This window comes from Podarcis filfolensis, assembly GCF_964270895.1.
Source record: "Podarcis filfolensis genome assembly, chromosome: 10".
NCBI classification, from domain to species: Eukaryota; Metazoa; Chordata; class Lepidosauria; order Squamata; family Lacertidae; genus Podarcis; species Podarcis filfolensis.
Genome location: NC_139612.1, coordinates 34264005 through 34291637, shown reverse-complemented (window position 1 = coordinate 34291637; position 27633 = coordinate 34264005). Strand labels below are relative to the sequence as shown.

General features: G+C 38.6%; 1 protein-coding gene and 1 long non-coding RNA gene across 6 annotated transcripts in view; one reads left to right on the top strand and one right to left on the bottom strand.

Moving 5' to 3' along the window:
• The window catches only part of NAV3 (neuron navigator 3), a 448840-nt gene that overhangs the window by 348569 nt on the left and 72638 nt on the right, over positions 1 to 27633 (bottom strand). The window lies entirely within an intron of this gene.
• LOC310743269 lies at positions 205 to 21823 on the top strand. The gene is made up of 3 exons (XR_014538920.1): positions 205 to 520; positions 12845 to 12876; positions 21150 to 21823. It is a non-coding gene; the product is annotated as an uncharacterized lncRNA (long non-coding RNA).

The window sequence follows — 27633 nt, the reverse complement described above, 5'->3', positions numbered from 1 at the left end:
CACTAATTAAAATTTGCTCTTGACACTTGATAAAAAAACAGAGTAAAGTGTGCACCAGAGAGAAATGAATAAAGAGACCCATGGTAATTATAGTGAGGGACTCCAAAAGGTCATTTTGTCCTCCATCCTGGTCCCAAAGCCCATGTTCTCTCAAGCCCTTTATTGCACTTTGATTTCAAAACCAGCTACAACAGGGATGGAAACCCTGCAGTGTCTCATCGGGCTCCCAACTCTCCTCTGCCACAACCATTATGACCAGTGGTCAGTGATAATGGAAGCTGTAACTTTTGCTGGGCCACAGGTTTCCACATCCCTGTACCACAGCAAGCAACCCACTGCTGCAACTACTGAACTAAAATAGCAAGCACAGGGAGTTTTAAAATTGTCGAATGGCTCTGTCACTACTAGAACACATGGAATGGATTTCTAAATATTACACGAAGGATCGGTAATACTCTCCCAGTGTTCTGCTTAGGACCATGCCTAGCCAATGTTGCCTCACCTTCTACTTCTGCTTTCAGTAAGTACTCTGCCTGAATATGCTGCCTCTTGCGAATGAAAAGGATTCTGGGCCTCTGCTCCAATTCCAGCACTTAAATCTCAGTTCACCAACTTGCAGTCATTAGAGAAATGCCGGGGGGGCGGGTCCCCTCAAATTTCTGACAAATAGCTTTTTTAAAAAAAAAAATGATTTCCTTGTGAGACACTAAGCTGAGACTAAAGCAACTTGGGTGCTTGTAACACCAATAAATAGCATTATCTGAGCAGAAGGAGCTGATTGCCTGCAATTACCATTGTTATTTCTGCCCCAAATGTTATCGGTGCTTAAGGGAAGAACAGAAGCACAGCCCTGAAGAGCATAGTTATAGGAAATTTCTTTTTTTTTTTTTTCCTTCCTTCCTTCCTTCCTTTTTTTTTTAATTATTTTTTTATTAAAGGTTTTTATAACAGTAACAAACATATAACAAATACATAAACAGACATAAACAAAAACAAAACAAAAAACATGTACCATTTCATATCTTAATTTCTTATACCTTTCTTCCCCGACTTCCTCATGCTTCCCTTTTCTGTATTCCAAATTCTTATCAATTACTCAGCAAATCTTCCCTTATTTTAATTTAAATTTAATCTTTCCTTATTCTCCTTGTCTTAACCCTTACTAATAGTAACCGTTTACTTTCCAGTCCAACATCATTCTAACTTTCATTAATTTTGTAGTATTTCTTTAAATAGTCCTTGAACTTTTTCCATTCTTCTTGCGCTGCTTCTCTTCCCTGGTTTCGGATTCTGCTCGTCATTTCTGCCAGGCCCATGTAGTCTATCACCTTCATCTGCCATTCTTCCAGTGTGGGTAGTTCTTGTGTCTTCCAGTACTTTGCAATAAGTATTCTAGCTGCTGTTGTAGCGTACAAAAAGAAAGTTATATCCGTCTTTAACACCCCCTGTCCGACAATGCCCAAGAGAAAGGCCTCTGGTTTCTTAGGGAAAGTATATTTAAATACCTTTTTAAGTTCATTATAGATCATTTCCCAGAATGCCTTAATCTTCGGGCACATCCACCAAAGGTGAAAAAATGTACCTTCCTTTTCTTTACATTTCCAACATTTATTATCAGGCAAGTGGTAAATCTTTGCAAGCTTGACTGGGGTTATGTACCACCTATATATCATTTTCATAATGTTTTCTCTCAGAGCATTACATGCCGTAAATTTCATCCCGGTGGTCCACAACTTCTCCCAATCAGCAAACAAAATATTATGACCAATGTCCTGAGCCCATTTAATCATAGCTGATTTAACCGTTTCGTCTTGTGTATTCCATTTCAGCAGCAAATTGTACATTTTTGACAAATTCTTAGTACTGGGTTCTAATAATTCTGTCTCCAATTTTGATTTTTCCACCTGGAAGCCAATTTTACTGTCCAATTTAAACGCTTCATTTATTTGATGATAGTGCAGCCAATCTCTCACCTTCCCTTTTAATTTCTCGAAACTCTGCAATCTCAATTTATCTCCTTCCTTTTCCAAGATTTCCCAGTATTTTGGCCACTTCGACTCCATGTTTAACTTTTTAACTGCCTTAGCTTCCATTGGCGACAGCCACCTTGGAGTTTTATTTTCCAGCAGATCTTTATATCTAATCCAAACATTTAATAGTGCTTTTCTGACAATATGGATTTTAAAACTTTTATGTGCTTTAACCTTGTCATACCACAAATATGCATGCCACCCAAAAATGTTATTAAAACCTTCCAAATCCAAAATGTCTGTGTTTTCAAGAAGTAGCCATTCTTTCAGCCAGCAGAAAGCTGCCGCTTCATAATAAAGTTTAAAGTCTGGCAGGGCAAACCCCCCTCTTTCCTTTGAATCCGTTAATATCTTAAATTTAATTCTGGGCCTCTTGCCCTGCCAGACAAATTTAGATATGTCTTTTTGCCACTTCTTGAAACAATCCATTTTCTCCATTATTTGCAATGCTTGAAACAAAAACAACATTCTTGGCAATACATTCATCTTTATAACTGCGATTCGACCTAACAAGGAAAGCTTTAAGTTTGACCAGATCTCCAAATCTTTTTTCACTTCTATCCAAGTTTTATCATAATTGTCTTTAAATAAGTTCACATTCTTAGCTGTCATGTTTATACCCAAATATTTCACTTTTTTAACCACGGTCAACCCTGTCTCATTCTGAAACCTTTCTTTTTCAGTCTGTGTTAAATTTTTCTCTAGTACCTTTGTCTTTAACTTATTCAGTTTAAATCCTGCCAATTGACCAAACTCTTGGATTATTTCCAAAACTCTTTTCGTACTAGCTTCTGGCTCTTGCAATGTAAGTACTAAGTCATCTGCAAATGCTCTCAATTTGTATTGTTTAGCTCCGACCTGAATCCCTTTAACCAACTGGTCCCTCCTAATCATATTAAGCAAAACCTCCAGGACCGATATAAAAAGTAGTGGGGAAATAGGGCACCCCTGACGTGTCCCTTTTTCAATCTTGAACTCTTCTGTAACCACGTTATTTACAATTAATTTTGCTTTCTGTTCAGAATATATTGCACCTATACCATTCTCGAACCCTTGGCCTACCCCCATCCCCCGGAGGTTCTTCAGCATAAAATTCCAAGAAATGTTGTCAAAGGCTTTCTCGGCATCCACAAATATCAAAACAGCCTTAGTGTTTATATTCACTTCCAACTTTTCCAAAATGTCAATTATATTCCTTACATTGTCCGACAAATGCCTTTTCGGGAGAAAGCCTGCTTGGTCCCCATGAATCTCCTCCATCAAAACTCTTTTCAATCTTTTTGCTAAAATATCAGCAAAAATTTTATCATCCACATTTAGTAACGAGATGGGTCGGTAGTTTTTAAGTTGAGTCTTTTCAGTCTCTGTCTTTGGTATAAGTGTAATGTAGGCCTCTCTCCACGTATCGGGTGCCCTTTTCCCCTTCATAATCTCATTGCAGACTTCCTTCAGAGGTTGTATCAATCCTTCCTTCAAAACTTTGTAGTACTTGGAAGTCAGTCCGTCCGGACCGGGTGATTTGCCCAACGCCATGCCTTGAATGGCATCTTCTATTTCTTGTGCTGATATCTCCTGGTTCAAAATTGACTTACTTTCCTGTGAAACCTTTTTCAGCCCATTTTTCTGGAGGAATTGTTGTATGTCCATTTCATTCTGCGGCCCTTGTGTGTAAAGTTGTCTAAAGTAGTTCTGGAAGCAATTCCTAATTTCCGCTGGGTTACTTATGTTCTTTCCTTCCACTTCTATATTTGTTACCGTGTTGAGTTTTTGTCTCTTCTTTATTTGCCAGGCCAATAACTTGCCACATTTATCAGCAGATTCAAAGGTCTTTTGTCTCATTTGCTTAATTTTCCACTCTAATTCTTGATTCATCAGCTCCATATATTGTGTTTGATGGAATTTAATCTCTCTTAAAATCTCTTGCGATTTCGGCTTCGATCTTAATTTCTTTTCCCCTTCTTTTATCTTTTCCAAAAAAATTTCCTTCCTCTCATTTTGCTTTCTCTTCTTTAATGTATTTTGTTGTATCAAAAATCCTCTCATCACGGCTTTACTTGCATCCCATACTATTCTTTTTTCTACTTTAGTCCTCAAGTTAATTTCGAAGTAATCTTTCAAAGTTTTTTGGGCCTTCTTGCAAATCTCCTCGTCTCTGAATAAGTTGTCATTCATTCTCCATCTATAAGAGCCAGTTGTTGTTTGCTTCATCACCATCTTTACTGCATTATGGTCGGAGAAGGTTTTTGGGCAGATTTCCACTTTCTTTATATTCGGCGCCATACTGCTAGTCACCCAGATTTGGTCAATCCTTGTCCATGTCATTTTGGCTTCAGAAAAGAAGGTTCCCTCTCTTTCTAATGGGTGTTTTGTTCTCCAAATATCAATCAAGTCCATATTGTCAGTCATTTCAAAAAAAGTCTTTGGTAGTCTTCCATCTTTTGTTATTACCTGTCTTTGTGCTTTGTCCATATTTGTTGAAACTACTCCATTCATATCTCCCATCAAAATTAAATTATAATCCATATAGTCCATCAAAATTTCATGCAACTTCTTAAAAAATTCAGCTTTCCCTTCATTTGGTGCATAGATTCCCACTATCAGATACTTTTCTCCTTGGGATTGGATTTCAATTGCCAGATATCTTCCTTGGTCATCTTTAAAGATTTGTTTCGGTTGCAACTTTTCTTTTACATAGATCACCACTCCTCTCTTTTTTACTCTGTCTGAAGATATAAATTCTTGTCCCAATCTTTTATTTATTAATAGTTTTCTATGTGCTCTTGTCACATGAGTCTCTTGTAAACAAATCAAGTCCAATTGGTCTTTTTTTAAAGCGTGAAATATGTTTTTTCTCTTTCTAGGAATGTTCAAACCGTTACAATTCCAGGTTAGAAGTTGCAAAGCCATGATGGGATTATTTACCTCTTCCTCCTACAGCTCCCTGTTTTTGTTCCTCGTCTGTCGGTGGTTCTGTGTCCTTATCCAATGACGGATGCCCTTGTCCTGGAAATGTCTCTTTCTGTAGGTCTTCTTCGTGTTCTCCCAAGAACTTGTCTTTATCACTCACTGTCTTTATTCTTCTTTTCTTCCCCTTATATTTAAAAGACAAGCCTTGGGGAAATTCCCACCTGAATGGTATGTAGTTCCTTTTCAGCAGTGTCGCCAAGTCTTTGTAGAATCCTCTTGCGTCCAAAATACTTTTGGGAATGTCTTTAAAGATCTCAATATGAAAATCTTCAATTCGAAGGGTTGTTTGGAAATGCAGGTTCAATATTTTGTCTCGCTCCTCCTTTGTTCTTAGAGTTATTAAGCAATCTCTGGGTCTGTTCTTCCTCTGCTTTGCTCCCAATCTAAATGCGCTTTCTATCTTAAATTCTTCTTTGTCCAACTCCTGCTTCCAAAAGTCCGAAAATTCTTTTGTCAGATAGTCCACCAGGTTATCTCCTTCCTTTTCCGGCACAAGTCTAATCCTTAAGTTCCTCTCCTTACGTTGCATATCCTGCATAGAGAGTGCCAGTTCATACTCATCTAGTTTCTTATAAACTGGTGGAAACTTTTCCTCAGCAGCAGTTGCGATTTCTTTAGCTTCTTCAGCTATCTTTCGTGTTGTAGATGAATCTTCCAATAATTTCCCAATTGCTTCTGCATTTGAGTTCACTTTGTTCCCAAGGTCGGTTATGCTTTTTGTATTTAAGTCAATTTTCCCAGAGATTTCTTCAATTTTCTTATTTGTTTCAGCAATTTGTACTTTGGTTTTTTACCTTGCTTTTTTACCTTGCTTTTTTAGCTTGCTTTTTTAGTTCCTCTAGTGAATCGTTTATCTTCTCCAAAACCTTAGCAAATGATTCTTCTGAAGACATTGTCTTCACTTTTGCCTTTGAGACAGCTGTAATTCCAGAGGCCCCTGTTACAGAGGCCCTTCTTTGCTTGGGAAGATCCACTTTGTATTGTCTGCCAGATCTCAAGGTTGTTTCTTGTGAATCCTCTTTCTCTTTACCATCTGCCATAACAAAGTCTTTTAGTCAAGGTCATTCCCACACTCTTATGTTGTCAAACAAAGTTCCCAGATTTTAAACTCCACTTATTGCTGAAACAATTTATAAATCCTCTAGAGGGCGTAAAGTCAGTTTTTTACTTTCTAGTTAGTCCCACACTCTCCAGAAAATTAAACAAAGGTCCTTCTAGTCCCTTTCAATTGTTCTTTTCTCTTTCTGGAGATTTCAGATCAATAATGTCCTGCAAGTATCTTTACTTTGCAACAAAATACATATTTCAAGTTGAGAGTAGCCAAAGTCAGTCAAAGATACTTTTTTACCTTCTTGTAGCAACAGTCCTTAGCCGGTGCTTTTACTCCGGCAGTCCGATCCCCAGGTAAAAGAGCAGCGGTAAATAACTCAAATTCCTTTAAATTGGCAGGAAAGTACTTTCAGGTCTTCTTCCCCCCCCCCCCCCTCCTGCCTTCGGGGAGGGAGTTTTTTACTTGGTGTTGAGTTTCTTAGTTCCCGCAACTCTCCTTTCCAGCGGTTACAGCTTAAATGCCTTTCGCTTTGATCTTGCTGCAGAACGGAAAGCAGACTTCCTTTTTGGTGCTTGTCCGTCTCGGTACCCAATTTCTTAAAATTTAGTGTCCAATTTAGTTTTAGAAGTCAATCCTACTCACGGATAGTTGTTCTTTTTAGTCCAAATTCACCGGAAGAAATCAGCGCTCTCCGCTAATGGCGACGCGGCTTCGCTTCGCAGGCTGGGTGAAAGCGACTCTCAGCACCGCTCCAAAACCGCTCCGCTGATCCGCAGCCTTTAAAAAGGCTATTTCACCGCGTCGGGGGGGCGCAAAGGTGCCCGCCGAGTCTCCAGTTCACAGGCTACGCGCCTGTGATTTTTAAGGGTCCCCGCTCCGCCGTAGCTGGCAGGACCCGAACCTACGAAGCAGATCTCTCCCGGAGCTCCGGGGGAGATCCGCCATTAAGCGCTGGCGCTAACCGGAAGTCGACAGTTATAGGAAATTTCAGGACAAAAAACAGAGGCCAGGAGCATCACATATTTCTTCCATGTGTCATTTCCACGCCCTTTCCACTACAACCTCTTTCTTTTCAACAAATGGTTCTTAGCCTTACCAAGGGGTATATGGGGTGTCAGGGGAGAAGGAGTACCTCTGGCGGGGGACAGGTCATGCTACTTCTGGGATAGTTTGTCCACCTTCAGTCCCCACCCTGCACACAGCTCTCTCTTATGGCTCCTAGAAGCTGTCAGCAAGCAACAGCGTACAACAGCAGGCACACTCCAGGAATGGCTTTGATTGGCCAGCTAAACCAGGTGTGGGTAGCCGATGGGTCTCAAACCCATCAGTGTGTTAGGGACTTTCTCTGCATGCGAAGACAGGCTCTAGAAGATTGAACATAAAAGACCAATAGTGGGTCCAACAGTGATTTCTGCATAGGCTGCCCAGACTTGCAGCCTGGGGGTGTCACTTTGGTGCTGCTAACACAGTGGTTTAGCTCCAGCCACAGAGACACACTCCATTGTCTCTGAAGACAACAATAACAATGCTTACCAATTATCTTAATAATATGCTTTGCACTAAAAGCTAATTTTAAGAGCATTTCAACTACAGATTTACTTTATTCTCTTTCTTTTGCACCCAATTTGATTATGAAATAATCTAAAGTAAGCCAATCTATGTTCCTTTTCCCATCAATCATCAGAGCTTTCTTTTTCTTCCAAACAACTTAGTGTGCCTTGCAGATAGTTCCCAGATAGTCCCCAAACTAACGCTTAGCTTTACCAGTACAACTGTGTCAAGTGCCTAACTCTCTCTTAATTGGTTTTCTCCAGCCTAAGGCTTCTTAACTAGAATTCAAGCACAACGCGTAAGACCCAGTAAGATGGGAGAATATCTATTAGGGGATGTTGCTACACAGCAAAAAATAAAGAAATTATACTCTGGAGAAAATCACATGAGTGGGTCATCCACCAATATATATCAGGTATATTGGATGAAGTAATTTATTAAAACTAACTATAATAATGAAAAGTACAAAACCCACATTGAGGCAATTTTTTTATTAGACCAACAAAAATGTCACAAAATAATGTGAAGCTTTCAGAGCTGTCCAGAACTCTTCACCAGGCCAATGTTTGTGGGAAGGTAAGGGGAAGGAGGGTTATTGTTTTGTTTTGTTTTGCTTTGCTTGTGTTTTTATTATGTATTTTGTGTTTTTATCCCAGCACATTTACCGTTACATCTCATCATTACATCTGAACATGGGCAAGTGGTTTGTTTCCCCAATACAAAACATGAGTGGCAAACCTGGTTCAGATATAACATCTGGTAGTGCAGAAGCAGCTGTGAACTTTGCTTCAGGAACCTATCCATTTCCTCATTTATGCTAAGCCATGCTGTGGCTTAATGTTGCATGCAAAGTGGGTCATAATCTGCTTTATGTGAAGATATAGAAGAGCAGCATAAAAGGAGGCAAACAGGCACTTCTAGAAGGCAGCATATCTGCTAGTCCACAAGGATCCTACTCCCCAAGATGCTTCAGCCAACCAACACCTGTCTTTGTGCCTTTGTCTCTTCAAATCTCCCAGGTGCTGTTTCAAGCAATATGCCAAGCACTCCCGTCTCAGAACCCACCACTACAGGTGAATTGTCCATTTGGGAAACATCCCTAACCTTTACAGAACATCAGTGTTATTTTGTGTGAAGTCTCCAACTCCAGTCCAGAGTCATTTAAGGCAACAACATGGTGACAGACCCATTCACAGTTATACTTTCACTGAAAAAGGAGAACAGCTGGCCATAATAAAAGTGTTTTTCATTTTCCACTGTAACCTCTAAGATGAATTGTTTCTACTTCATAAAATCACAGTTATAAGCACTGCACAAACTTTTTGAGCTTGGCCACTTCAGTAAAACAAACAAACAAAGAAAGAAACAAAAAACCATCATCTTCTGCCTGAAGCAATCAATCAGTAGATGCTATGCAGCCAATATTTTAGAACAAAAAGCAATAGAATCATAGAACTGTAGAGTTGGAAGGGACCCTGAGGATCATCTAGTCCGACCCCCTGCAATGCAGGAATATGCAGCTGGTCCATACAGGGATTGAACCTGCAACCTTGAGTGTTATCAGCACCATGGTCTAACCAACTGAGCTATCCAGGCTCATCCTAGACTTTAATCCATAGTACAAAGAGCCCCCAAATACATGTATTTTTAAAAACAAATCTTCAGACATTCCTAAAGAGGGCAACTGAAAGTGTTTGTATTATGGTAGCTAGAGCTCAAAGAAGCTCATGTGCATGCATAAAGTACTTCATTATGTGCATGGGATATATGTGGCCTATTTTTCTTTCCATCATCAGCTGCTTTTGCCTCATGCTGTGATGCTCCACAGGTCATCTCTGTCCTTCAGGGGATATTGGGGGCAGCACTCAAAAGCCATCAGACGGGGAAGCTGAAAGCTCTTGTTTATGCAAGGATCACTACATGTTGCACTTTCAGGTTCTGACATCCAAGCCCAATACCAGACACTGGCAGGAATTCAGCTTCAGAGCCTGAGTCAGCCATGAAGCTCACTAGATTATGTCTAGCAATTCAAACAAAAAAGATAATAACAGATTTATTATGTCATACATATGAAAATTTTTCAGCCATTTCAAATGTGTGTGTATGTGTGTGTAGCTTGGGACAGAGGATGTAAACAGTCAGGTTAAAAGAATTAAAAAACAAAGACAGAAAAGTACAGACAACAATTCAGTGGCCATTCACAAAAAACCATTGATAACAATTCAGTTCACAAATGATAGCACTGAACTTCTTGATGAATTGTAACTAATAGCTTCATGGTGCACTCTCCCTTTTAAGTTCAGTTGTTCTAGTATGGCCACACTTCAGGCATCTGACTACACCTGGGGTGACTTGGGGTGACATGTCCATTTTGGGTGAACGCTGGACAGCAGGGCCTGCACGGGTGGGTTAGATACCTAAGGCTCATCTAGCAAGGAAGGTGCATTTCCTCCCCATTCTTAGTTGGGGTGTCATAGCTGGAGACTACATTGCATCCCAAGGGGTCTGGGGGGAGATGCTTCCCCTACAGAGTTAGTTAAAATCCTTGTCTTCCCATACTACCTAGATTTGGATAATTGGTTCTGCATTTTCTCCAATTCATATTTTAATGAATGTAGCCACCTTTCCATTTCTTGTCTCATGCTGGGTGTGGCCAGCAGCCAACAAAAATAATGTGAATTGGTAATATACAAATCAAAGAATAATAGTGAAAATGTATACAGCTGCCAGATTATGAACTAGAAGTATTTTATCATTAATATATGGTATGTGGCTTGGATCAAAAATAATATTCGGTTGCAATTTTATGCATTATTTAGTGAGTGATCAGCCATTGGGTATGAACGCCAAAAATGAGTTGCAAACAGGTGGCTCATTGTGCAACATAAACCTACACTTTGCACATCCAGTTCAAAATACAGTACTATCTCAGAAGGAAGCTGTGATTTTCTGGAAACTAATAATAATTATAGTATACAAAAAAGAAAAATCATTTAAAAAATGAATGAAGCAAATATTGTTTCAGGAGAGGCACACTTGATATACCTTAGAATTTATAAACAACTTTGCCAGTTATTAAAAGAAGAACTTTGCAAGGAAGTTCACTGAAGAAAATGACACAGCATTTCTATTCACAGGAGTAAATTTGGGTTGTGCTACCTTACTGAGGAGTGTTTAATGCAATGTCAGTTGTGTTGTGTTACTGCCGTCAAGGAAAAAATATGTCAGTGGGGTATATAGTTTCAAGCAAACCAGCTCCCAAAGCTGTCAATATGGCATATTATACATCAGTAACAGATACCAAGTTTCTTATCATTTGAGAAACAACTACAAGAGGAAGCATCTGCTGTTACATGCTGCTGATCTCCCATAGACAGAACACATGGATGAAATATGCAAAGATTTGCTACATAAGCAATCCAGCTGCTGAACAAAGAAATATGAAGCCTTATAGTTGAACTCAGCATATCCCATTTACAAATCTTGTTTCCCATTTTCCAACGTACAGTTATGTTTGCTGAAATCAAATTTGGAAACACGATACACTGAGATTTGATCACAACCCAGTAGATTTAGGCATGCTGTAAAAGAGCCTTACTCTGTGCTGAATTGTCAATTTGACTTTTTCGTTGTAACTTAGATTACACAGAGAGACAAAAATCAAACTGGTTACAATTGCTTATTATCGATCCAAAGTTTTCATCCTAACCTTGGATTCGCTCTATCACAGCAAATCATATACTATCAGTATCAGTTATGCTGAAAATCAAAAGGTAGGCAATTGTTTCTAATAAAGAAAGATCCCACATTTAAAATTCTCTACTGGGGACCACAGGGCAGAACTATAGATTACAAATAATGTGGGGTTGGTGCCAAATACAGACCCCCATCTCCAATACCAGCGCTCTGACCTCTGTAACATATGACTAATTCAAGTTACTCCAAGTTCTTACATAATTATGTGAATTTCACTGCTCCCACTGCTCCCAGTAGTAGTCAGCTATATCTTGTAGAGGTTGGGATATTCTGAACCATCACTTACAGATAGACTCGTCATGCAACACACTGGGAAAATAAGATTTAGAACATGTAGGCTGTTTTTAGACATAATAATACACTATTGCTTAGAATTAGAGAAATGAGTCCCATGGTCAGGAAGTGGCCTTCGGAAGCTTTGCTTTTCAGTTTTGTTGTAGCTCAAACTTATTATAGAGTTTAATCTAGGAACTGTGATTTACCAATAGCTATGATCAGTTTCAAAACAAGCCAATTTCAAAGCACGGTTTATGATTATGATGATTTATTGAATTTATATACCGCCCTATACGCGGAGGTCTCAGGGCGGTTGCTGACATGTATGAGCTAACTATTGTTAGTAATAAACCATGATCCTCAGATTGGACGCAACAAGAAGCCAAGATTCAGGGAAACTGAAAATCAATGCTACTGAGGTCCTCCTTCTGGCCCTGCAATTTGGGGGCGGGGGGTGTTGTGAGGCTTACTGTGGCTCATTCACAGACAAGCCATGGTTTACAGTTGCATCCAAATACAGCTAATATACTATTGAAAGGCTTTTCCCTCTTAACGCTTCTCTATAGATCTTCATACAAAACCTGGATGGATTTAATATGCAATGACAGCACATACACATTTTTGTTGTTGTTCTAGATACACATGCCAGGAAGCTGCATCCAACCATATATAGCCAGAGTGAAAAAATCACTTGTGCAACTGTCATTTATTTACCGGTTACACATTAATTCCTGTACAGGACACATTTATGGATAAGAATAGCATGAAGCAGGGGGAAAAAACCAATCCAAAAAAACATAATTTGTTTAGATCTAGAGACGCTAAGAGAATAAATTTTCACAAGGACAGCAACTTTTTTGCTTTCACATTAATCCACATTTTTAATTTTCGTTAACTTCTACTTACATTTGTAATGTATATACCCTTGTTTTCTTAATTTTTTCTCTGAGGAGATTAAGGGCACATGACTGAGTGCCAAAAATCACACATTCCAGCATATCACAAATCCTAAATCAACATTATGAGGTGTGTATTTCTCAGCACATGGTCATTTGTTTTATGAACTTTAGCAGTTGTGTTTCACGGTAGAATTAATTAAATTACACTATTACCATGACTAAATACCAGTCTCTCTCTCTCTCTCTCTCTCTCTGTCTCTCTGTGTGTGTATGTATGTGTACATGCATGTGCACTGCAATCCATTGTGCCACAGGGCAGACCTTGGGAACACTGAGATCAAGTAAGGTAGTTAGCATGATAGCATACTTTAGGTAGGTCGGCTGTTTAATCTTTCATTAAATTTGTTATATTATTATATTATATTATATTATATTATATTATATTATATTATATTATATTATATTATTATATTATATTATATTATATTATATTATATTATTATATTATTAAATATATATTTATTGTAGTATTCCAAATCAAGTCGCAATGATATGCAATCAGTTGGCTAGAACATGGTGCTGATAATGCCAAGGTTGCAAGTTTGAACCCTGTAAGAGACAGCTACATATTCCTGCATTGCCGGGCAGGGGGTTGGTCAGAGTCCCTTCCAACTCTATGATTCTATGAAATTAGGCACACACTTCTATGTAGAGACAGACAGACACACTTAAAATGTTCCCCCCTCATTGTGTGCCAATAAGTATTTTAGTAGAGACATGTGAAATTGTGTTAGAATTTAGATCCCCCCACCATTACATATCCACAAAGTAATGTGGGAAGGGGCAATTATGCAATGTAGCGTAGAAGAATCTTGACTCCTGAAACCTAAAGAACTTTGAAGGTCCTTTTTATACTTAACTGAATCATTTTATTGGAAAGTTGTGGCCTACAGTGACTATAGTGTGGCATTCAATATAGCTGTGAGAATCCCTATTAAAGCAATTTCCATCACTGGGTGTCACTTCTGTCCTTTAATGTAAACAGGATGAACAGCGTACTCACTACTCTACAAATTATTTGGAACTGTTTTTGTTATTCACTTTAATGTTTCCTTTTATTTATATCACAAAATTCTAACACCTCTGAAATCCTTCCAGGGAATTAAGTCACCACTGTCAAGTTCAAAAAATGTTCAGAGAAGGGCAGCCAAGGATGTGGAAAAACTCCCCTATGAGGAAAGGTTTCCTTCCAAGTGTGTAACATGATGTCTGGTGAGAGAAAGCAGTATCTTCTCCCCCTTCTCTTGTATCCCAGGGTTGCCCAGTGAAGATGAATGGTGGGAAATTAAGGGTAGATAAAACATGGAGCCTTGGTATTTGGTAATAGTGATGTCTACTTACCTGGGCTGATTTAAAAGAGGTTTGTGTGTATTCATGAAAATTAAGGCCCTCAATGACTACTGGTCATGTTAGCTACAGTATATATCCTTCCAGTATCAGAGACTGTATGTCTCTGAATACCAACCGCTGGGAATCACAAGCAGAAGGGTGGCATTGCATCCATATTCTGCTTTGGTCCAACCCAACTGGTTTTTCTTAAGATAGTCAGGGCAGAGATAGCCAATGTGAATCTGTATGGCCCCATTCTCCCCCTCGATGTCGGGGAATGGCAGGGCTCTGAAGAGTGTGTGGCAGAGGCAGGGAACCAGGGGAGTGACCCAGGAGAGGCGACCAGTGATTTACAGGGTGCCAAACCAGCTCTCCCATTCCCAATGTAGTCATTCCCCACTTTGTTCCCAATGTAGATTTTCACTGACTCCTTCCCTGGTGAAGTGTGTGTGCCATTTTGTGGTTTGCCTCAGGTGCCAAAATGTCTTGGGCTGGCCTCGAATGCATGGGACACTGATGCAAATCACAAGCACACACAGAGAGGGAGACAATCTTTGTCAGAAAATGCCTTATTTTCTGTCACCACCTTGGTGACTTGTTACTGGTTATTAGAGATGAGAGGTTTATTATTTTATTTTTGTAAGTAATTCTATACCAGTTCGTAGGACAAAGCCCTCCCTAAATAACGTGCCTAAAAGGAATGGTGCCACAAACATTAAACACATCAGTCGGTGTACACTTACTGTGATAAATTTGCTTTGATAAAGTTATTTGCTATGATAAAGTTATTAACATGAAAGGCAGCAGTGACGTTTTCAAGGTCTTCTTCAAAATCCTGTACTGAACGGCCCAAGTGCAGGCCACTTAGAAGGAAAGTTTCATAACTGTGAGGCCATCAATTTACAGTGGTACCTCGGGTTACATACGCTTCAGGTTACAGACACTTCAGGTTACAGACTCCACTAACCCAGAAATAATACCTCGGGTTAAGAACTTTGCTTCAGGATGAGAACAGAAATCGGGCTCCGGCAGCACGGGAGCAGCAGGAGGCCCCATTAGCTAAAGTGGTTCTTCAGGTTAAGAACAGTTTCAGGTTAAAAACGGACCTCCGGAACAAATTAAGTACTTAACCCGAGGTACCACTGTATTAACATTGTGCTCTCAACTGTTCTTTGATTTTTAGACAATAATAGTTATGCTTATTGCTCAGCCTTCTCTAGATTGCTAGATTGCTGCACATGGATTTTTAAGATCACTGCTTTACTACTGAGGTTAAGCAATGAATCATACAATTTATCGTTCAGTTTGATTTGCCTGAAGAGATTAAAACAGCATTTTAGCCAAGGATCACAGATTCACTGTTGTTTTTTTTAAAAAAAAGCAGATTATATATAGAGATATAAAATGCTAACCATTTTTTAAATCCTTATGAGTTGCCCAAGCAATTCAATGAATTCCTGAGAAGAGTAAAAGGAAAACATCAATCATTATTGGTGGAGGATAAAGGGTGGAGGGAGGCAAAGCTTCCAATAACCTTGCTTTTATCACAGAGGCCATTTTTCACAAGCTATGGGCTTGACAGTTTTCCATGGTTAAAAGAAAATCATATTTCAATCCTGATGTTTGAAACATTAATATCTCATTACAACCAACTGGGATCGTCTTGTAGAACAGCAGTGGGGGGAAGTACAAAGCAAGGTATAAATAACACCTCCAATTTTTATAGTTGATGGGTACTATATCTGCTACCTATTAGATTCTCAAGTTTTAAAATGCTCACATTCACTGTTGTAGCATAGTGATCTGACATAGATAGAAAAGAATTAAAGGGATGTAGAACCAAGATTCCACTAGAATGGAGTTCTGTGGACGTATGACCCTCCAGATGTACAACGGCCATCAGCTCTGACCATTGGCCACATGGGCCAGGGCTAATGGAAGTTAGAGCCCATCAGCATCCAGAGGGCCAGAGGTTCACCCGTTACTGCAACTAGATCTTGCTCTACTACCAGTGGCCCGATATTGAAAGCGGCACTGGTAGCAGAGGGACTAGGAGCGGCATCAGTTTCACCCACAATATACTGCTGGAGTGAAGCCGCCATCACAGTCTGCCCCTCATAGCAGTCCTGAGTGATGTATCGATACATCACCCAGGCCTAGAAGGGACCCCAAGCATCATATAGTCCAAGCCCCTGCAATGCAGGAATCTCGACTAAAGCATCAATGACAGATGGATAATAATATGAAGAAGAAGAAGAAGAAGAAGAAGAAGAAGAAGAAGAAGAAGAAGAAGAAGAAGGAGGATGATGATGATAATAATATTGACCTACCTAGCAGGATTGCTGCTAAACTTGATAATGTCCATAGAACATTTTGCTTATAATAAGACAATTAAAAAAAACCCAAAACCCTATGTCTTGCATAACAATAGTGATACTTAATTTTTAAAAAAACAACATGCAAAAACCATGCAAAGTATTAAGAGGTGCATGCCAATTCAACCAAAACATGGTGTTTGTAATATTTAATGAAGATTATTAGGGGTACCAATGTAAGGTATTTCTCTTTATCCCTGGCATTTCAAAGGCTTACTACTACAGCAAGATATAAAAGTGGTCATTACTAAAAGATGCTTTAGAAACAAACACGCTAGTATTAGAGGTGATTGTTTGCAGCAAGGACTTTCCTTAAGCTATAAGTAAATCACTTGCTTCTATTCTTCAATCTTTTCCATAACCTCTGGGGCACAATGTCTTCTCTAATCTTCTTGGTATGGTTTATTAACCTCCCATTTCTTTGTTCTCAGTGGATCCAGCACTGTTTCTGCTGCTAGCATTTGATTGCAAGTCTTTACTCCAACGTACAACATCCACTTTAGATTCATTTTTCAGATCCGCAGCCCTCTTTCATTTCGGCATCAGTAACATCTTCACAGCCTGTAAGCACTCCTCAGCTGAAAATATATTCCCCTTTTCAGCAGCCCAAAGAAGTATTACGTATTCTTACTCGGTGGAATTGCACAAGAATTAATTTAGTCTACCAGCTCTGTTCTTTCTTTCTTACTTTTTTTTTGTCCTTTGTGGGGAAGATCATAGAAAGTTCTTCGGTTCTTTGGTTCCCATAACATGAGGGACTGATAATAGTAATTAAATATCAGCCTTTGATTAAATGAGTACATCTGAAGACTATTAACACTGTGTTATCATTAACACCTTAACTTTTGGGTACATTCAGAAACCCACAAGAGCACTCCTCCTGTGGTTTCCAGCAACTAGTTTTCAGAAACATAAGGTCTCTAACCTCGAAGGCAGAGCATGGCCACTGTGTCTAGTAGCCAATCAGAAACGCTACCTTTGCAATCTTTATAATGCATATACCCTTATAATTCTTTCTTAAAAGTCTTCACTCATACCTCTTGCTATTTCTCTCAGTTTAGACCAGGATTGTCCGAGTAAAGTACATAAGCTACCTGCCATGCCACACAAGTCATAGATGCTCTTGTGGACTTACAGAGAATGGGTTTTCATTTTGCTTGCAACAAAATCTTCCCTGTGCTAAACAAAATATAATGAAAGTACTGATGTCATTGCCCAGAAAACAGAATTTGTATGTGTTAAGCCAACTTCTTCTGCGATGTACTAAAAGCAACAACCCTATAACAAGCAGTCTCACACTAGATTGTGGGTTGTAGATATTCAGGAAGATTACCCAAGATCAGAAAGCAATGTTCCCTGGACCCTCACTGGAATCCTGTAACAACATGCCCTCGAAAGCTTTCTGACCTCAAACAACTTTCTCCTTGAGACACACCTTTTCATTTAATTTTTTGTAGTACAAACCCATTTCAGTTGAGGCAAACCTTGATTATCTGCCTTTTGTTAGTTTTAACATTTTCACCCCCAGAAGCACACCAGGCAAAATCTAAGAAATGTTATGCCCTCCAAATCCATTTCACGAATGCGTAGCCGTGATTTCCTTCTATGTCCTCTATAAAAGAGTTTATGAGGCATTGCATGCAAGGAGTGGGGGTGAACCCTGAAACCAGACATGGATTATTCATTTGTATTATTCAACTAATGGATTAAATGAAAAAGAAATTTAAATGGCATACATTCTCTCTCTCTCATTAAACCCTGTTTTTGCTTCATTTTAAAAACTTGTCTATCCCTTTTCAATTGAAATTCCTTTTTGTCTTCCCTCCAACCTCAATTATCACTTCTCAGTAATAATCCTCACCCAAGTGGCCTAGATCTTCTTTTACCCTTTTGTACTAACATCATATTCTTCATAATTTGATGCACAAACTCATTCTTTTACCCTCTAATCCCTATTTGTCAGGTTTTTTCAGACAACCTGAACCCTTTAACCGCATAACCACTCCATCCTCCACAATCTTCCTTTCTTATATTTCTTTCCTTGGCTCTGCCAAAATGAAGAATCCCTGTTTTATTTTTCATTAAATAAACCTGCCACTTTATTTTCCTTTGTCTGGGTAAACTGTCACCTCTAATCTCATTTTCCTTTCTCTAAGTATATCTAAGGGTTTCTATTTGATTAATTCGTCTTAAGGCCTCTTTCAGTGCAAATTATTAGTATGGTATCATTTAAAGTACCCAATAACTCATGTTTTAGTCAGTAAAGAGAACTTTCTGACCCACAGATTTATTATGCATATATAGCACATGACACTGGTATACTAATCTATTGCTAGAAGTCTACATTTTTCCTTAACAATGACATTTCATGAGAATCAAGTGCAATGCAATGTCCTCCTTTGCAAGCAAAGGCTTTTCTGTGGCCAACATGTGCACAAACAAACCTGACCCTACAAAATTTCATCTTCTTTCAATATACCACAGACCCTTTAGATTTCAGGTGAAAAGTGACAATTTCTGCATTGCTACCTACCACTTGCTATAACACAAAATATAACTATTATAGCCACAGGCTACAAGAATCTGTAAATGTATTTCCTCTTCGATATACCCTGGAGACATTCCAACATGGTTGTTTTGTTTTCGTTGGGTTTTCTATTTTTTATTGGCTTAGGGACAGATTCTGCTGAGCTATGTTGTGGCAGTGGCATCTCTCTTTTCACAGAAGTCAAAAGGTGCCCATCTCTCTGCCTCTGCCAAAACACTTCCAACTGCCAGGCCTCAGCAAATAATTGTGTGAGCTTCAGCAGGTCGAATGAATCCCCAATACCCATGAGATGCTTCAAAAAGTTGCCAGATGGGATCCTTCCTCCTCCTAAAGGAAACAGGAGAAGGTATCCAGTTCCTCAGCACTAGACAGAAAATACAAACCGCAGCATTTTACCTGTACAGTGCAATAAGCCCGATTTGGCATTTAGGTTTCACATAACAAGGTCTGAAATGGCTAAACAACATAAGCCTGATTTTGTGGCTCCCTGCCAACTCATCTTTTAAGCAGAACTGTAACCCGAGGCTTTTCGGGTTGAATAGATATGCCTAATGTTTCCTTGTGGATGACTAGACTGGAGATTCTAGAATCAGGATGAGAAGGAGAATGAAAGTGAACATTTATCTCTTCCAGTGTCAGTGAAGTTGCATTTTCAAGACAACTTTATTGAAATCTAATTTGGTACTTCCTTCTCTGCTTTGCCCATTATTAAAAAAAATCCCAAATGGCACAATGTAGCTGAGCATATTTATAGCTATTATCACAACAACAGAGTACAGACTACATATGCATAGCATTATATTATATTATATTATATTATATTATATTATATTATATTATATTACTGCCCTTCATCCGAAGATCACAGGGCAGTTCTCTGAGAAATAAAAGTATTAAATCCAAATACATGATTTGAGAGCTCTTACCCAGAATTTTTTAATATGCAGTATTGCTAGAAATGTGTTATTAAGTAGAGTTCGGTTGGTCTCCCAGATAAGCTCAGATAATTACACACTAATTTGCAAATTTTATACATGTTAATTAAAATCTATGAAAGATTTAATAGTTGAATGTCATATCTTTGTCAAGATAGGTACAATATTAAATAAAAAGTTACAAAGCACTGATAATAGCATTATTCTGTGATTCAGTTTAACAGCCCTATTGCCTATATACACTGACATTTTAAGACAAGTTTGCCTTAAGCTGACAATTACCTGCATTCAGTAGAGGAGGATGGAACAATAAGTCAGATCCTCTTCAAAGAGGGTAAGTGTTGCGCAAAGACCACTGAACATTCCTACCTCCCGGTGTGGGCGGGGCTTAGCCCTGCTCCACTCTGGTTGGTCGTTTTGTGGATGCTTGGACCCTAAAGCCAATAGCTTGGCTTGGGGGGTTCTCCGCAAAACGCTTTTAAACCTGTGTGCCGTTTGCTGGACCTCTTTGCCTTCGCGCAGCGGATCACCCACCCACTCCCCCTTTAGTTGGTGAGTTTGACCTTGCTATGGACTTTGTTGGTTGCCTGTTTTGTAACGGGGGCATGGTAGGAATTTTTCCATTTAGCAAATTGGCAGGGCCATTTGGTTTTCGCCTACCACGTAGCAAGCGTCACAACTTTGTAAGGTTAGGCGGTTAGGCATTGGATCAGTGTCGTGTGCGGAGGAGAGGTGCGGCCATCACCTGCCCTTCGAAGGTCAAAGGTAGTCCGTTAAAGGAATCCAGGGTTTGGCCTGATTTTTGTCCGAACCCCCGTGGTAGGGCCTAGGGCCATACCAGGACCCCACGGGGACAACAGGGGTGAGCTTGAGTCGGTTGCCACCGGCCAGGCTCCCTCTGGCAGTGTTTCACCCTTTATCAGATTCCCCACGAAAGCAGGTGTGAGTCTGATATAGTTTGGAGTTTCCAGTGCCTAAGCCAATACCACTCACATTCTGTGTTTAATAAAGTTGTGGCCTAAATTTTGCCCAATAACTTAAACAAAAATTCCGTGTCACTGTGTCTTTACTTTTTGGGATGGTGGGGGGTCTCAAAGTGCAATACTATCTTACTACCCTTGAGAATGTTGCCACCATTCTATATTACCGGTACTCTATGTAGCAGTGAACGGCACTATTTTTATTTTAAATTGTGGTTTATAATGTTCAGGACCCTAATAAAACCTGAGAAAATTGTGCAGCTTGGTGTAATAGTCCAACATATGACCATCTTTTTATATTCAGAACAGGTTAAACTGAAGAAAATGTACAAAATATTATTCATTGCACTTTATGCAATTCACCTACAAATAGATTCCCTTTTTTATTTCAGAATTTTCTAGAAGGTGATTATGGTGAAGGAGTTTAGTTTCTACTCTACTATGGCCAGGAAAACCTTGCTTCACTTCCCTCATCTCTGATTTCAATGTGGGTAACCCACTTGTGTTTAATGAATTTGATGTTTACATAAATGTATGTGTTAAATCTATGTTTATGCTTATCAGTTGTTTAACCTTTACTATGGGCAACTTTCCCTGAACAGCTTTTATTTGGCACATTCCAATAATCTAATAAATCAGGAGCCACATTTCAAACAGTTAAGCCTGCAGATATGCAGACATCCCAGCATAGAAAGGGATGAAAGGCAACAAATTTTCTAAAGAAATTGTGAACTCAAATCTGCAAAAGAATGTTGGGATGGGGAGGTATTGTAGCTGATCAGTTTCATGCATTTTTTAAAAAATATAATTCAAATTCCCTGAAAAAGACATGATATTTGACTCTATTGTGAGACATGTGCTTGAGAATCTACCATCTCAGCACTAGCAACTCTGCGGATGAACTGGACATGCAGTTTCTTGAATAAGGGGTGGTAATTATTCATTCCATTCCATGGCTTAGAAAGATAGGAGACATCTGTCACAACATGAAAAGATTACTGCTTATAATATTCTTCTTAGCTTGGTTTCTTTCATTTTCTAAACTAAACTGTGTTCAATTGCAGACACTTGTTTCTGATAATATTGCTACTGCCAGTTTTAGGGACAATGAAAAACTAAAGAAGGGAAAATTTACAACCAAATCAGCAGGGGTTCCCTTTACTACAGTAGATAGTATGTGTTAGCTGAGTTTAGCTGAGTGTACAGTATTTCCAGCTTTAACCATGAATAGAATATTGTGTTGTGAACATCCCATGAACCATATAACCAAACTTGGTTGCTTGTTTTCCTTTTTACCCTATCTAAAACAAAGAGAAACTGGGCTATATCTGCAGTCATTTGAAGTTGCAAAATGAATTCAAAATGGAATAGGTACAAAGGAGAGCAACTAAGATGTTCACAGAAATGAAGAATCTATTTGTGAGCAGAGATTAAGAGCTTGGGCAAAAGAAGTTTAGGAAGCAATAAAGCAGTACTCTACAAATATATCAGAGGGGAATCATGCCGAAGAGGAAGATATATTATTTAGATTTTTTTTAAGCTCTGGCTAGAAGCAGAAATGGTCATCAGTCAATTTAGGGTTGAGATTTAAGAGATACTAAACTACTATATACTCTCCTTGTAACAGATGAGGGAGCAAAATTCTCGTTGCTGTGAAAATCAAGATGGTTAAATACATAAAGAATAATCCCATGGAATGAATGTATAGGAGAAATTCATAATTTTATCTGGAAGGATAAAAAGTTGAGGATAAAATTAAATATGGTGTTTATCCATAAAGAGAAAGGAGGTATTTCTTTTCCTAACGTAATAGCCTACCTTTTTGCAAACTGTTGTTGTGTATGCCTGCCTATGCCTTAATGGGAATGTATGTTCATGCAACAACCATCAAATTGGGTGGGAGAGTCCATCAGTGAACAATAGCTAAAAATATAGCCTGATGGATTCTCAGGTAAATAATGCATGTCCAGGGCAAAGTAAATACTGTAGAAAATGGTATGTGTATAACAACAAATCATAAAACAAGTGCCCAGTGCTGTATCATGTTGCTTCCCTTTCATCTCATAGAAACCATGCAACTCACTCTTAAATTAAGTTCACTGAATGGATTCTGTTAAGTTATGGGTGAACATATCAGACGATGCAGCGATTCTTCAAACAGCTCTTGTTTATTCACAGGCCAGAAAAGAACTGAACTGAAGGGTTCAGTCGGCCTGTTTATATAGAGCTCCAGTACAACGTAACTGTAACAATTTTCTATAACTATCCAATCACTGAACGTCACTTTTGATCCCTTATTTGCATAACTATCTACAGTATCCCCCTGCTGGCCCAGGGTGAGAACTTCAGTACATAACAGATTCCATTTCATGAGAACATAAGATTAGCCTGCTGGATGAGTCCCATGGCCAATCTAGTCCAGCATCCTGTTCTCACAGTGGCCAACTAGGGAAACCAGCCTGTGGTAAACCAGGGAGTAGAGCATGAGCACAAAAGCACGCTCTCCTCTTTTGGCTTCTAGAAACTGGCATTTGGCACCATTGCTATCTCCAGCTGTGGATTTAGAGCACAGCCATCATGGCTTGTAGCAACTGATAGGCCTCTCCTTCATGAATTTGTCTAAACCTCTTTTAAAGCCATCCAAGTTGGTGGCCATCAGTGCCTCCTAGAGGAGGGAAAATAAGTTAGATGGCTGATTTTGGAAAGGGGTGTATTAAAAAGAAAAAATAATGCTTGCTGAGGAACAAGTAGTTTTTCAGTTGATCAAGAAATTGGTGGCAGATGTAGCACAGTGTGCATGTAGACAGAGGATAACTAAAAAGGTCATTTTTTGTGGTTTATAAAAAGAGCCATGTGGACAAGAATACTTCAGTGGTCCCATCCTTGCATGTGAAGTCCTGCATGACTGCATGAAATCAGCAATTACCAGTATTCACTGTGTGGTAGCCATCCAAACGTTATCTAAAGAGTGAAATATTTTGAAAATATCACTATGGAAATTTCACTGCTTCCAATGCAAGGGATATAGGAAATAAGTTGATTCATTATACAGAATTAGACTTGGAGAACTGTTAGATTTTTCTCTTTATAACCTTCAAAACAAATTCTCAGATGGATCAGGTAAACAAGAGAATACATTAGGATTTACATAGCAGGCTTCCTATGTAAGTGCTCAAAGCAGTAAATAACACAAAGATATACTGCTAATGTAAACTTGACCCAACAGGGACAATTTCTCTTCCTTCAAGAACATTATTCGGCTCGTTGAAAGCTTCTCTCCAAAGTAAGTTTGATAGTGTTCAAATCATGAGTATTCACCTCTCAAATTATGAATCATTCATGACTGAATACTTTTCAGAAGCAAATTGAAATCTACACAAACCTGACAGCTGTTCCAATGGCAGTGATGAAATTTACTTGATTGGCAAAGTGTGACTATCAGATCTCTATACTCTGCTTTGTATTAGCAGTACTTCTGAGCAATATCTTTCAAAGTGCGTTGGGTTAGCTGGAACTGTGAGCAGAAGAAAAACAACCGCCAGCGCTCTTCTGCAAAAATTTGCCTGACAAATACTGGATGACAAGTCCATCCATGGCTAGAATAAGTTCTAGAATAGTTGTTAGGGTTCTGCTTGCGTAAGAATTTGCACAAGCAAAAGTGTGTCTTTGAGTTTGTGCAATGCTCTGATGTAAAGGGTAAAACAGTCCTTTCGTGACTTGAATACTCCTTCCCCAGGTAGAAGTGTACGTCTGGATCAACCCAGTGAGAAGCACTTTTGCCTTACTCACTTAAGTGTAAGAAGCTATAACTTAGCAGAGCACACCTGTTAGCATAGTGATGTTAGATCTAGTACCCAGGACTGCCAATAACCATACCCTCTCCTCATCAAAGAGGAAGCATGCAGAATGGCTCTTAGATTTGGTCGGTTGATTAAGATGACTTCATCCCTGATAACTGGAAATGAAGAATACACTGGCAAGTTTTTACAAAGCCTATCTATTCCACAATATCTCAGAGCTGCACAAATTGCATGCCCATGTGCTTAAAAAAATTAGTAGATTTCAAGGCAGCACGTTCATCAATAAGTTGAGAACGGATGTCACAGAAAGCTTCTCCTATACAGTAAAATATATACAACTATCCACAACAAAGAAGTATCCTGATAAGTAGCCCAGTGTGGGATGCAATCAGGGGATGGTGTATTGGTGTAAAGAGACTTCTATTTACAAAATACACTAGATTCTTCAGTTCTGGATTCCTATCAAGCAGCTACTTTGCACTGACCAACTGGTGTCAGTCACAGATATGTGTAAGTCCATCATAAGTCTGCCATAAATATGCAAACATAAACTCATGCCAGCAATAGGTCTACTTAATCTGTAATATAACAAAGGCAAGTCCAACTCATGAAAATTCTGACTAATAATTATCTGATCGTTATAAGTAGTGAATGAAAATAGCCAAAGCCAGGTATTAAAGCTCATTTTTTATTGACTGGATGTAAAGAAAATGAGTCTACTCATACCTCACCTCCATTCTTCTTCTCTGTGCTGCATCTAAGGTTAAGCTCAATAGACAGAGAGGGTTTAAAAAAGAAAGAAATCCACTATGTAAGTTTCTTTTTAACAGCATTTTAAAATCCACCTTCTTGCTAATGTTTCATTCACCTGTCACTCTAAAAATAATTCACCATCTATTTTCAGGGTTTCTATGATCAACATCATGAAAAGTATTAATTTTAAAAGCATTTCAATGGCATTGACAAATGGTATCCAAATCAATCTACTACTGAAAGCAGTAATAAAGAACAGACCACAATACCGTTGTGAATCATTTTATTTTTATCAGCACCTACAGCCTATTATTTTCTATACTGAATTTACATTGTTCCTCTATAACTGTATGCCTAGTAAAGTGGTGCTATCAAATTCAGCATGTCTGGATGCAATCAAAAGAATCTGAAATGTCAGAACATTTTAAATTAGATTGAATTAACATCAATGTCTTCCTAAAGGTGCCTTATACTTCCCCCTTTAGGTAGTGTAATTTCAATCAGGCTGGCATAGAAAAAGCAATAAAACTATTTATTTAAAAGTTTCTTAACTCCTGGGGTCTGGGTTCTGTGATAGAAGAAATGTGGGCTATAAACAGAATATTTTATTTTATTTTATTTAAAAAAGAATAATCAGAGCATAATTATTGCTTTGCCATGTGCTCAGATTGTGTTTCATAATTTGGTTCCGGTGATCATATTTTAGTAGGCCAAGATATAAACTAGCCTTGTGGGTGTTCATGCAGTCCCATTTCATACAACCCAAAAAATAATGGTTAATAGGTCAGGAAAAGCCAGCTTCAGGGTAAGTCAACTGAATAAACCACCTTCAAACAGTGCTCTCATAACTTGGGTGTGTTCCAAAGCTGTTAAATCACAGTTTTACAATCTGGATAAAGCAGGAAACTATTGTTAATAGGAAACTTCCCTGTATGTTCACTTGCTTCTGTACATTAGGTTGTGGAGAGCATTCTTAAAAGTCACTTTCATTTGTAGGATGGAAGAGTGATAGATAGATAGATAGATAGATAGATAGATAGATAGATAGATAGATAGATGATAGATAGATGATAGATAGATAGATGATAGATTAGATAGATAGATAGATAGATAGATAGATGATAGATAGATAGATAGATGATAGATAGATAGATAGATAGATAGATAGATAGATAGATAGATAGATGATAGATAGATAGATGATATAGATAGATAGATGATAGATAGATAGATAGATAGATAGATAGATAGATAGATGATAGATAGATAGATGATAGATAGATAGATAGATAGATAGATAGATGATAGATAGATAGATAGATAGATAGATAGATAGATAGATAGATAGATAGATGATAGATAGATAGATAGATAGAGAGAGAGAGAGAGAGAGAGAGATAGATAGATAGATAGATAGGGGGGATATTTTCTGGTAGTTTTACTACATGTAACACAAATCTCATGTACCTCTGGGTACACTACCTCTGGGAGTGAAATGCAGAATGGGTGCAGCTGTTAGGGCAAAACAGTGTAAAGTTACACTGAATGGGACAGAGGTATACCAGTTTGATAAGCAGCAATTGTGTCTTGAACTACTATCTGAAAACAGTATGGGAAACAACACCCTTCCTAGTAGAACATACATCCCAGTTATTTTTCAGTTTAACTGTTTCCATCCTGCCTTTTTTCTTGGACATTTCTTTCTCAGAGCTTGGTGTATCTTGCCATATACACTGAATGTGAAAACCCTATTTAAAGAACCCAAGAAGTCAGGCATTCAACACAAAGTAATTTGATCAGTTTGTAGAAGTGGATAACTTGGATATCTAACATTCACAACCCACTAACTTAAAGGCTGGAATAAGTCGATCAAAAAAGACAAAAAGTAACAGGAAAAGAGAAAAAAGGCACTGTACTGTAACATTTTCTCAAAGAATCACAAATGCCAGCAGGGTGGAGGAAAGGGAAAACTACAGTGGCAGCAAGGAAAGGATATGTTTACATGTTTCTGGATGCTATTAATATTTGTGATATGTTTTATTTTATTCTCAACTGTATTGTGCTACCATTTTGGTGTTTTTGTCTCTGGGTTCCGTTGGGAGGTAGAAATTTTGAACAATGATAGCATGGTAGAAATAGCAACAGGCACAAGCCTATACCAGGGAGTTTAAGACAGTAAGTACAGATTTGAAATATTAAACTCTTACCCCCAAAGGAGCCACATCTAAATGAAAACCTTTCCTACACCGTTCAAGTTTATAAGTGCTCATCTCATGACAAAGCTCCAGTCTATTCCCTTTCACTATTCTAATGGAGAGGTCAT